The sequence below is a fragment of the Gavialis gangeticus genome, unplaced genomic scaffold, assembly GCF_001723915.1.
Source record: "Gavialis gangeticus isolate Ggan-Ray unplaced genomic scaffold, GavGan_comp1, whole genome shotgun sequence".
Taxonomy (NCBI): Eukaryota; Metazoa; Chordata; order Crocodylia; family Gavialidae; genus Gavialis; species Gavialis gangeticus.
Window position 1 is genome coordinate 78,127,364 of NW_017729024.1, and position 10,266 is coordinate 78,137,629.

The window sequence follows — 10,266 nt, forward strand, 5'->3', positions numbered from 1 at the left end:
GTCTATAGTAGACTCCCACCAATAGGTCCCTTTCCCCTTAATTAAGGTTAATTAAGCTTCATTAACTTCAAAATATTTATGTTCTGGTGTTTGTGATACTAATAACTTATTTCCCAGGAGAATTTCTCTTACCAATTACCTCTTTACTATTCTGTATTGTCCTCAAGCAAAACTGCAGGTTATTTCCATCCAAATCTACAGACCATCAATAGTTACTTTTGCCCATTGTGTTAATTTTAATAAAATAAATTGAATGGTAAAAGGTGTTAACAACACCCTGTCATGGTGCAATTTTAAACAGTTAAACAGCACTCATGGTCTGAAGTACAAAGTCTTTGGACTTCTTGGTTACCATGGCAAGCACAATATGAAATGTATGCCAGATTTTGGATGCCAAACTTAGATGCCCGCAGGACAAAGAAGTGAAATGAGACATGAACTTTTTCAAAATAAATTAGTTATTTGGACAAACTTAATAAAAACATTTTAGGAAAGAGGATACCAGTTACTTTTATTCTATCAAGTAAGCTGCTTTAGTAGATGAAGAGGAGCTTTTGTTTAGTTCTGAGTTGAGGATGATAGTTATCTCCTTTCCTGCCTTTGACGAAGAGACAAAAGGATAAAAAGATGGTACAGGGAATGTTTCTTTTTATTGTTCTCAAGCTCCAACACAGCTGGTCTGTCACAGTTGGATGCTTCAGACAAGCAGCTTGGCCATGACAGCTGTAACCTAACTTCTGGCTTATTTCCCAGAGCCCAGGATAAGATGTCATCTGGATGCTCTGACCGGTCTCTCTCCTTTACCAAACTTTCTCAGATTGAGTAGACCTGGATGAACTGTGTTATATCATCCTGGTGGTGCCATGGTATTCAGTGGCTCTCAGGACCAGGTGATAGCTGGTAAAGTGGGAAAGGGGAAAGAACATACAAGGGATGTAGAAACAGAACAAGGGTTTCATAGCGCTAGTCTGGGGTCTTCACTGGTGAGGCAGTGATGCTCAGGCATCACCACTAATTAACTGGGATCAGGATGTCACAATGATAAGGCTATCTGTGGGGTGCATGAAATGAAGGTAGAGTCCATGTACATCTAGAGGCATAACAAGTGGAAACGTTTCCCATTCCACTGTGAAACCCTCAACCATTCATTCCCTGCAATGTCTCTCTCTTTTCCCTCAGCACCTTTGTTGGCACACTGGACTTCTCTGGCACTGTGTATATTTTCTCTATTTCATACTGAGCAGCTGAAGGGCGTGTGATCTGTCCGGTCAGTTCTCTGCTGGACCAGGCCCAGCTGGTGACCCTGAAAAGCTTAATGAAATGGTGCTCATGGTCTCTATTTAAGGACCTCAGAAATAGGTGCTGGCTAGAACATATCATCCTGTCATTTATTTCACTTAGTAGGCCTTGCCCAACAGACCAAGTTAGATTAACTGATATCTAATCACATGTCTTGTGTAGCAGAGAACACCATAGTTTTTGGATTATATCTATTTTGTTTGGATTAATTTCATCTTTCTCTCCCTTTTTGTACCTTTCCTTTGAAACACGACTGTTAAGGTTATTAGAACACTTCATAGAATCATAGAAGATTAGGTTTGGACGGGACCTAATCATCTAGCCCAACCCTCTGCTCAGACCAGGAGCACCAACTCCATCATCCCAGCCAAAGCTTTGTCTAACCAGCTCTTAAAAACCTCCAAGGATGGAGATTCCACCACCTACCTGGGTAACCTGTTTCAGGGCTTTACTACCTTCCCTGTAAGAACGTTTTTCCTCTTATCTAACCTAAACTTCCCTTGCCACAACTTGAGACCATTGCTTCTTTTTCTGTCATTTGCCACCACTGAAACCAATCTAGCTCCATCTTCTTTGGAATCACCCCTGCAGTAGTTGAAGTCTGCTATAAAATCGCCACCCCTAGTCTTTTCTTCTCAACATTAAATAAACCCAGTTCCCTCAGCTTCTCCTCAGAAGTCATGTACCCCAGCCCTCTAACCATTTTTGCTGCCCTCTGCTGAACTCTCTCCAGTTTGTCCACATCCTTTCTGTAGTGGGGACCACAAAACTGGACTAAGTACTCCAGCTGTGGCCTCACCAGTGCTGAATAAAATCACTCCCCTTAATCTGCTGGCAATGCTCCTACCACTGCAGCACAACAAGGCACACTGGCTCATATTCAACTTATTTTCCACTGTAACCTCCAGGTCCTTTTCTACAGAGACTTATAAATCTATTTTTACTTTTCTAGTTAATCATAAATTATATAGACCTGCTAGACCCTCATTATTACAGCATGCCCAACCCACATTGTCAGTGATCTGGTACGGTGCTTGAAACACATTGGCTGCAAGTTTCATTCATAATTGCTTAAGCAAACACTAATCTACCTTTCCCCATTAGCTAGCATTGTTTACTAATTCTCACTGATAAATAATGTTATCTAACTCCAAAGAAGATGAAGCTAACTCCAAAGAAGATAGAGCTATCCAAGTGCAGTAGACATCAAACTGCCACTCTTGTTGCATCTGTGCTGTTTTGGAAACGGGCAAGCTAAATCTATAAATGCCTGTCCAGTCGTACAGCCTGGAATGGCCCCCACACAAGCCAAGTGGACATTCTAATATCATCTTTATCTGCCTGGCCATCCCTTCATAATCTTAAACATTTTACAAATATCCTTTGATAATTTGTGTCGGCTCCATCTTTGCAGTTGCAGAAGGATCTTTTACTGGTAGAGATATAAGCCAAAGCATTTTAAGTGAGCTAATCCAATGATTACATTTATCTATTGAAGCCAGGGTATAAGTTGAGCCTCTGAAGCAAAACGTATGTAATGTGTGTGAAAAATAAAATGCATTTATTAGGTCACTGTTACCACTGGGAACATGCCTATGGGCTTGATTCTTCCTTGGCATGCCATCATTCATAGGTCCAGAGCCAGGCATGCCACTTGAGCCAAACTTGAGGCCATGTTGGCTCATCCATCTCTGACTATAGGTCAGCCATAGAGCATAATTGTTGATATAGCCTGATGCTAAATCTTCCACTTGGAGAATATTAACTCAAAGCAAAGGATTAAAAAAAAAAGAGGGAGAACAATGTGCAGCAAGAATGGTGAAATGAAAAATGGGCTTTTACATTGTGGAGATACAGCAGGGAAAAACACATTTTAAATGTATTTCTGTTTCTTCAGTGCTTAACAAAAAAGGAGGCAGTGAGTGAATAATGACTAGGGAACAGTATCAGCAAGGTGAGATTGTAGCTCCATAAAAAAAATGGCAACATGCAATACATAATTAAATGTCACTCCGGCTATATTTAAGGAGTACAGCCTAGCTGTGACTGCCTTTCTGTGGTTTGAATACTACTAGTTTGTCACATATTATACCCTGCTATTAATGTCCATGGAGAACATCCAGGGTTTTCAATGGGAACTCTGCACACACAACATAGCAAATATTTGGATTTATATTCATACCTATAAACTTATTTGTAAAGTTGTTTGGAGTTCTTTAGTTGAAGAGCATAATGAACCAAACCTTGAAGGGTTGCATAGAATTAAATAGCAAAAGACAATGGGAATTATGCATTTTTCTTTGGCTAGCTAGTAAAGCTGCAGAGAAGGCATGAAACTTCTGTGCCATGGAAGTCACTTTTATGGGGATCTCTGCAGGAATCAATGCATGCCAAGGTTCTCCTGCCATGAGACAGGGTTAAGTGCTTAACTTGTCACAAATGTGATGCATCTGGTAGATCAATCAATAAAATGTCAGAAAGTTGCTCAGCCCCTGAACTTATACCTGAAATGCCCTAATTTCATGTCTCTGTTTCATATTTTTATTGAGATATTCATTTTTACTTGCCTTTTGCTAAATTTGCACCCAGTGTCATCTGTTCATTTTATCTCTGTCTCCATTAGTGTTTTCTTACTTTTATGTTATTTCTCAAGTTATTCAGCTACTGCTTTTTGCTACCCCTTTCTTTAAATCAGCTTCTTCATTCATTAGTGTGTTTTTTCTTTTTCACATTTCTCTTCAGGTCATTCAATGGTCATGAGGCCTGTTCTTCCAAAGCTCCTTTTTGGAGTCTTAGCTTAACTATAGTTTAGCATAACTATGGCTTAGCAACTCCTACACTCACCAGTAAATCAGTCTGTACTGTGAGGTCTGTGCTCATCTGGTGGCCTTAAGTGGAGGTACCTACAAATTACTTGGGGAAACTGTAGTTATTAAAATGAAACAAAGTGAACTAGCATGTAACTTTTTTTTCCCCTCAGAGTATAAATTAAGAAACTTTAAAAAGGAGCAATTTCTCCCTTCCAGTTACCACCCACATTATCCCTCCAACTCCTCCTGGTAATGACCTGTTACTTTACTTCATTTTGCCAGTAGTACCATTTTAAATATAGTTAAGTGTGAATTTGCCAGATTTTATTTAACAAGTGATCTTGGATAACCTCTTGACTGCCTTGTTAGGTTATACAGACTGCTGTAACATGAGATGGCAATATACTTTAATTAACAATCTGTGATGTGAAACTATCAGTAGCCAGTCAATGTCTGCCTATTCTTACTTTCATTAGAAAGTTAAATGACTTTTCCATTTTGTTTGAGGTTGTTAACTGTTTACCTGATCCAATGTACCAAGTTCCCTCATGAGATCTAGCTGGGTAAAATTAAACAGCAACTATGCACCAGAATGAACTGGAAAAAACATAAAGGAGGGAGATGTACACATACCATGGGTGCATCTATGTATGATGCTATGTTGCTGTGGCAACATGGTCCGGTGACATAACATCTGCGGACAAGAATTGGGATGCTGCAGCTATGTTGCCATAGGGATGCGCTACAGCATAATGGTGCATTGTGACACCAAAGTAGTGCCTAAAAATAACCGTGCAGTGTGGGCTGATACTGTGCTATCTTTTAGTATTTCCTTTTGTGCAGTAACAACGTTGCCATAGCAATGTGTAGACACGCCTCATTAGGAGGGCATTTCTCATAGAACAACCACCCCCTGTCTGACCTCACAGTCCTTGTGCTCACAGGAAATCTACCTAACACCTTTAAAAGGTGGACTTGGGAACACAAATTCATAAACCAGCTGAACACTTGAGAACCAAGGACTGAACACTGATTCTGAGTAAGATAGGTGAGAATGACCCTCCTACCTTTTTTTTAGACCTTGATCTCCCAGTAATCAGCTTCTTTTCTTCTGCTAATTGTCTGCTACCCTTGTGCGCAGACCGAAGTGACAATTTTTGCCTGATCTGGTCACAGAAAGCCGTTTATAGCTGTGAGCAAATACAAGTGCACCGTTGCAAATGGCTGTTTAAAAATGGCTGATTGGAAATCTGACCCTTCATTGCATGAGGCATCACATAAAGATGTTACAAAATGTAGCATCTTTTGTAACTTGTGTCAGCTCCCAGCCTGTCCCTGTCTTCAGAATGGGAGGGGGGAAAGGGAGCAGAGGGAGTTCAGCCTGGGCGGTTTTCAGCCTTCCCTGGAAAGTGGGGTGGGTGTATTGCAGACCCCCCACTCCGAGGGGGAGCCAAGGTGGGAGGGAGTCCAGTTCATCCATCCCACCCTTCAACACCAGCTGGGGAGCCCCAGGAATGAACTTCCTACACTGCCTTTCCCCCCTCACATTCTTTAAACAGTGAGTGCTGGCAGAAAGCCCTGGCCATTGCTGTAGGAACCTGGCTGCAGGCTCCCAGCCGACAGCTAGATTCCCCTGTCCCCTGGTACCACTAGTGAACTTCTGTTTGGTCTGGGGTAACATTGTACCTCAGAAAATCATTCTGAGTTACAGCTGGGAGCTGCACTTCTGTCTGCACCCCCCCTAAGAATCTCTCTCCGCCCTGTCCCCCTGCTGTTTTTCACTAGTCTGTGCCTGACTTCCTGTGATCAGAGATCTAACTAAGAATGTTTTCAACTTGAAAGCTTGTGTAACTTTATCTCAACTACATAGCTGGTCCAATAAAAGATACCGCCCTAAGAAACCCTTGCCTGGCTTAACTTTAGAACAGCAGGTACCAAAACTACGAGACACCAAATAGGTTTAATGTTGGAATGAGAAACTTTTCATGCTTATGGATTATTTAATTCCACACATACACATCTAGAAATGTTTGTCTTGGAAAGTTTGAATTTAAATTCTAGTCTAGTCTACTTTTTCAAAGAGTAGTGAAACACTTATGTATGCACTTTTCAATCACTTTTTTGGGATGTTGTGAGTAAATTCCCATAAAAAAACCTTACAGAACGCATATTTCTTCTTTTTGGATCTTTCAAACAACCAGTGATAGGTTGAACACAGTGATTGTGGCACAGTACCATTTTCTCTCTTTTCATCTCAGTACAGTTTTATAAATTCCTTCTAAATACCAAAAGGTATACTTGTTTGTAAGTAGCACACAAAGGGTGTGTAAAGGTGAGAGAAGAAATCAAACTTTATTTTTCCCTTAACTTCCTAAGAAGTTTCTCCTCCCCTAGAGGTAACTGTCCCCTGGATTAAATATATTGGCAGGGTAGTTTTGGTAAGATGAGGCTTTAATTTTATATTTTGCTTCCTTCTCTGATACAAGAAGATCAGCTGGCCTTCAAATAATGCTGCAACGCCCTTTGGAGAGAAGCAGAAGATTGTATTTAACAAGTGAAAATCAGCTCTAACAAATTGTTTGTTCAGGTTTTGTTGTTGTTTTTGTTTCTTTGGATACATGCAGATGTTACATTTTATCTTGACCTAACTAGGGTTAGGTTCATCTAAATGCTGATCTGTGCAGATGTTTGGGGGTTTAAACTGGGCCAAAAATTGGCAGGCCTGATCTAAGTTAGTTCAGTTGAGTAGGTAAGCAAACTTAGATTGGGAACAGGCTACCTCAATCCAGCAAAAATCTCCATGGGTTTGGAGTGCAGCCCCAGGCTGCAAAATCCCAGCCACTCATGCTGGCCTTGAGACTGTACACTTCCTAACCTGAACCCCTTCCCCCACCTCTCCCAATGGACCCTCTACTGGCCTTGCTTTATACCTCCCCTTCCCCGCCACTCTGAGTTACAGCATCTCCCAGCACCGGTGAACGTTTGCACACACCACTGCTCTATATTCACATGGCTTAAAGTAAGCTGTATGATCGTAGACTGGATGCAGCAAACATTTGTATGCACCTTGTGTCATTTCTACGTACTCCACAAACACATGCACATTCAAAAAAGGATGAGCCAGTCTTACTGTATGACAGGGTTAAGATGTACACTCCTGCATATCTGGCCCACATAATTAGTATTGCTGGCTGCACAGTGGGATGACATAGTGATGGTAGCATGGGTGGTTTACTGTTTGAAATAAACAAGGAGAATATATTTAAAAGGACTTTAAAGGAGAAGGAGCCAGAGTGCAGGAAAATGGGGAGTTTGCTAACGGATTAGTTACTGATAAGAACACCATCATAAATGTTTTTCTATGTATTGAAAGCCACCCTGTCTGCATTAGAAAGAATTATTAGGGTGGGAAGGAAAGAAAAAAAATGGAATTTCAAATAAAAATAAAAGGAAGAGTAGTTCTTTCCCTCTCCCCCTAACTATTAGATATAGAGACTGAAGGTGTATGACAATGAGTTTCTCTTCCCCTGGTCTACTGAGAGGGGAGCCAGGAGAGGCTTCTGGACCTGGTCTGGGGAGTGGAGTGGGAGATAGGGCAGCCTTTTAACAGCCCATGCCCTGGTAAGCAGCAGAAGTCATTTTCTTGCTCTTCTAGTTTGCCTTCCATCCTCATCCCCACACCACGGAAGCACCTTTTAAAAAAAAATCTGCAAAGTACTGAATGCCTTTTATGGTAGTGTTGAGGTGATATTGTTTCTGTGATGGTCCAGGAAATGTGAGAGGCAAGAAGTGTGGCTATCTTTTATAGGACCAACTCCGTGGTTGGAATAAACACAGGAAAGCTTCAGGTATCACAGTACCCTTTCTCAGGCCTCTGGAGAGAAGCAGACACAGTAGAGAGCTCAGTAGTAGATGAAACAAACACTTATGTAAAAGCTCCATATATAACTATAAATTGGATATGACAGAAATTATCAGGTAGCCAACACAGAGGAGAGATGCAGTAACAACCTGAAGGTGGAAGAACAAGTTTGTTCACGAGGGCCATCATCACCCTTCAAGTGGAGAGAGGTTTGTGAATATTAGGTAGATTATAATGGCCAATGAAGCTGTTATCTATGTTAAGTCCCTAGTACTTAGCGTACAGCAGGCTAATGAATTTCTATTTCCATGCTTCTTACAGCATTTTATTGTTTTTCTATGAGGTTTAAGAGCCCAGAATGAAATCCTGGCAATAATAAAGCCAGTGGGAGTTTTGCAGCTGACTTAAATGGGGAGTGAGTTTCCAGGCCTAATATTTGAACAAGTTCTACATTGCATTGAGGGAAGAAATGTAGTAACTGAGAAGAATCTAGCTTGAGGTGAAATGAGTTTAAAAGTGCCAGATCCTGGGAAGTGCTCCCATGTGTAGTGATTCTGATCTAGTGTGAAAGGAGGAGCAGGAGAACAAATTCATTTGTACAGTTTTACTCTTACACTAATTGTTTCTTTAAATGCATTTCATGTTTCATGATTAGTATTTTTACATGCCTGAGAACTTCACCCCCAAGCCTCCAAAATAGAAGTTTCATCTTATGATGGGCAAAAATGAGCTACGAATGTCTGGTCATCCTGCTGGCAGATACATTAATGCTTCCATGAGAAGAAACAAGCTGCCAGAACTACTCTTGTATTCTGTAGTCTAACTCTTGACCAAACTTCTCACGCTTGAGAGTAATGACATAGGCGAGTATCACCCTGACTTTTACCTCCCCATTTTTTGGGGAGTGTGGCAGGTGAAGGAGCTGGAAGAATATTTGCCAGCTCATTTATTTGATAAATTTCACAGTTTTCTAGCACGCTGTCTTATAAAAAAATATATATTCATTACTTGCCAAGCTTTTGACTGTGAGACTAATGCATGCATATTTGCAAATATTTCCATTCCTTTTAAAAATACAAGTTTGGTTATGTGGTCTTGGTTCTAGACACAAATCAACTCCAGCAGCATAGATTACCTCATATATTTTGGACTCTGCTCCCACAGATTTCAGACTGGGTTATTGCATGTGAACATGGTTAATCTTACCTGGTGGTGATAAGGGTTTAGTGTTGACTAGAGTTCTCCATGACCTTTGACTCCTTCATTCTTGAGATGTTATTAATCAGTCACTTGGGGAACATTTCAGTGGGGTTGGACACATAACATGATTACCCTGATGTATCCCACCATTTTACTGGTGTAAATAAAGAGCATGCACGTAAGCAAGCTTTATGCTAATATAATTTACTAAAATCTGGTGTAGCATTATCCCAGGAAAACTTAGTGGTAGAATGACACTGAGATGTGTGTTGTGTTTGCTCCTACCTAGGGGTAGCTAGCAGCTTGAGCTAGTTTCCCCCATCACTCGATGCCAATGTATAGTAATAGTGTACAGTAATAGAGTCTGCTGCAGCAGCTAAGGAGAACTGGTTGCCTATCCAGTTCAGACTTAAGTTTGCTAAACCAGTGTTATCTACACTGGGGTTAATACTTTATGCCTCATGTTAGAATGGACTGAAAATCCCTTTAGTGGCAACTTGACACATTTGTTTTAAAGATTGCGTAGATTAGTGTGTAGTAACAACAAATAGTCATCACATTTGCCCCAGGATGAACCATTTTGTTCTGGGACAAGCTGCAGTTGTTTAGATGACCATGTCCATTGTTCCAAGAAATATGCTTAAAAGGTTCACAGGATAAAAAGTAGTAATGCTTTAGCCTGAGACATTGCAAAGTACATCTGAACAGTTGTCCTGGGATTGCATCACTGAATTAATGGCAGAAAAAAGGCACTGTATTCAGCCATTCATTAAACCTCTATTAGTAGAGTGATGTCTACATGTGACAATTCTGGGATATTTCTGTTCCAGGACAAATGCAGTCACAACTTGCCCAGGGACAAAGGCAACATGTGTTCCAAGCCCTAGAGAGCATTCATCTGTGGCACCTTATACACGTCAACACTGTCATCTCTTTTACTAAAGGATATATGAAGCTGTTCTAAGAATCTATAAGGAGCTTTGGATTACATTGATATCAAAATACTAAGTCTATCAGAAGCCTAGGTAATGCATCATTCTGAAATCTAGAAAACTTTGAAGTTAAGCAAAATGAAAATTTCAATTTCACATTAAA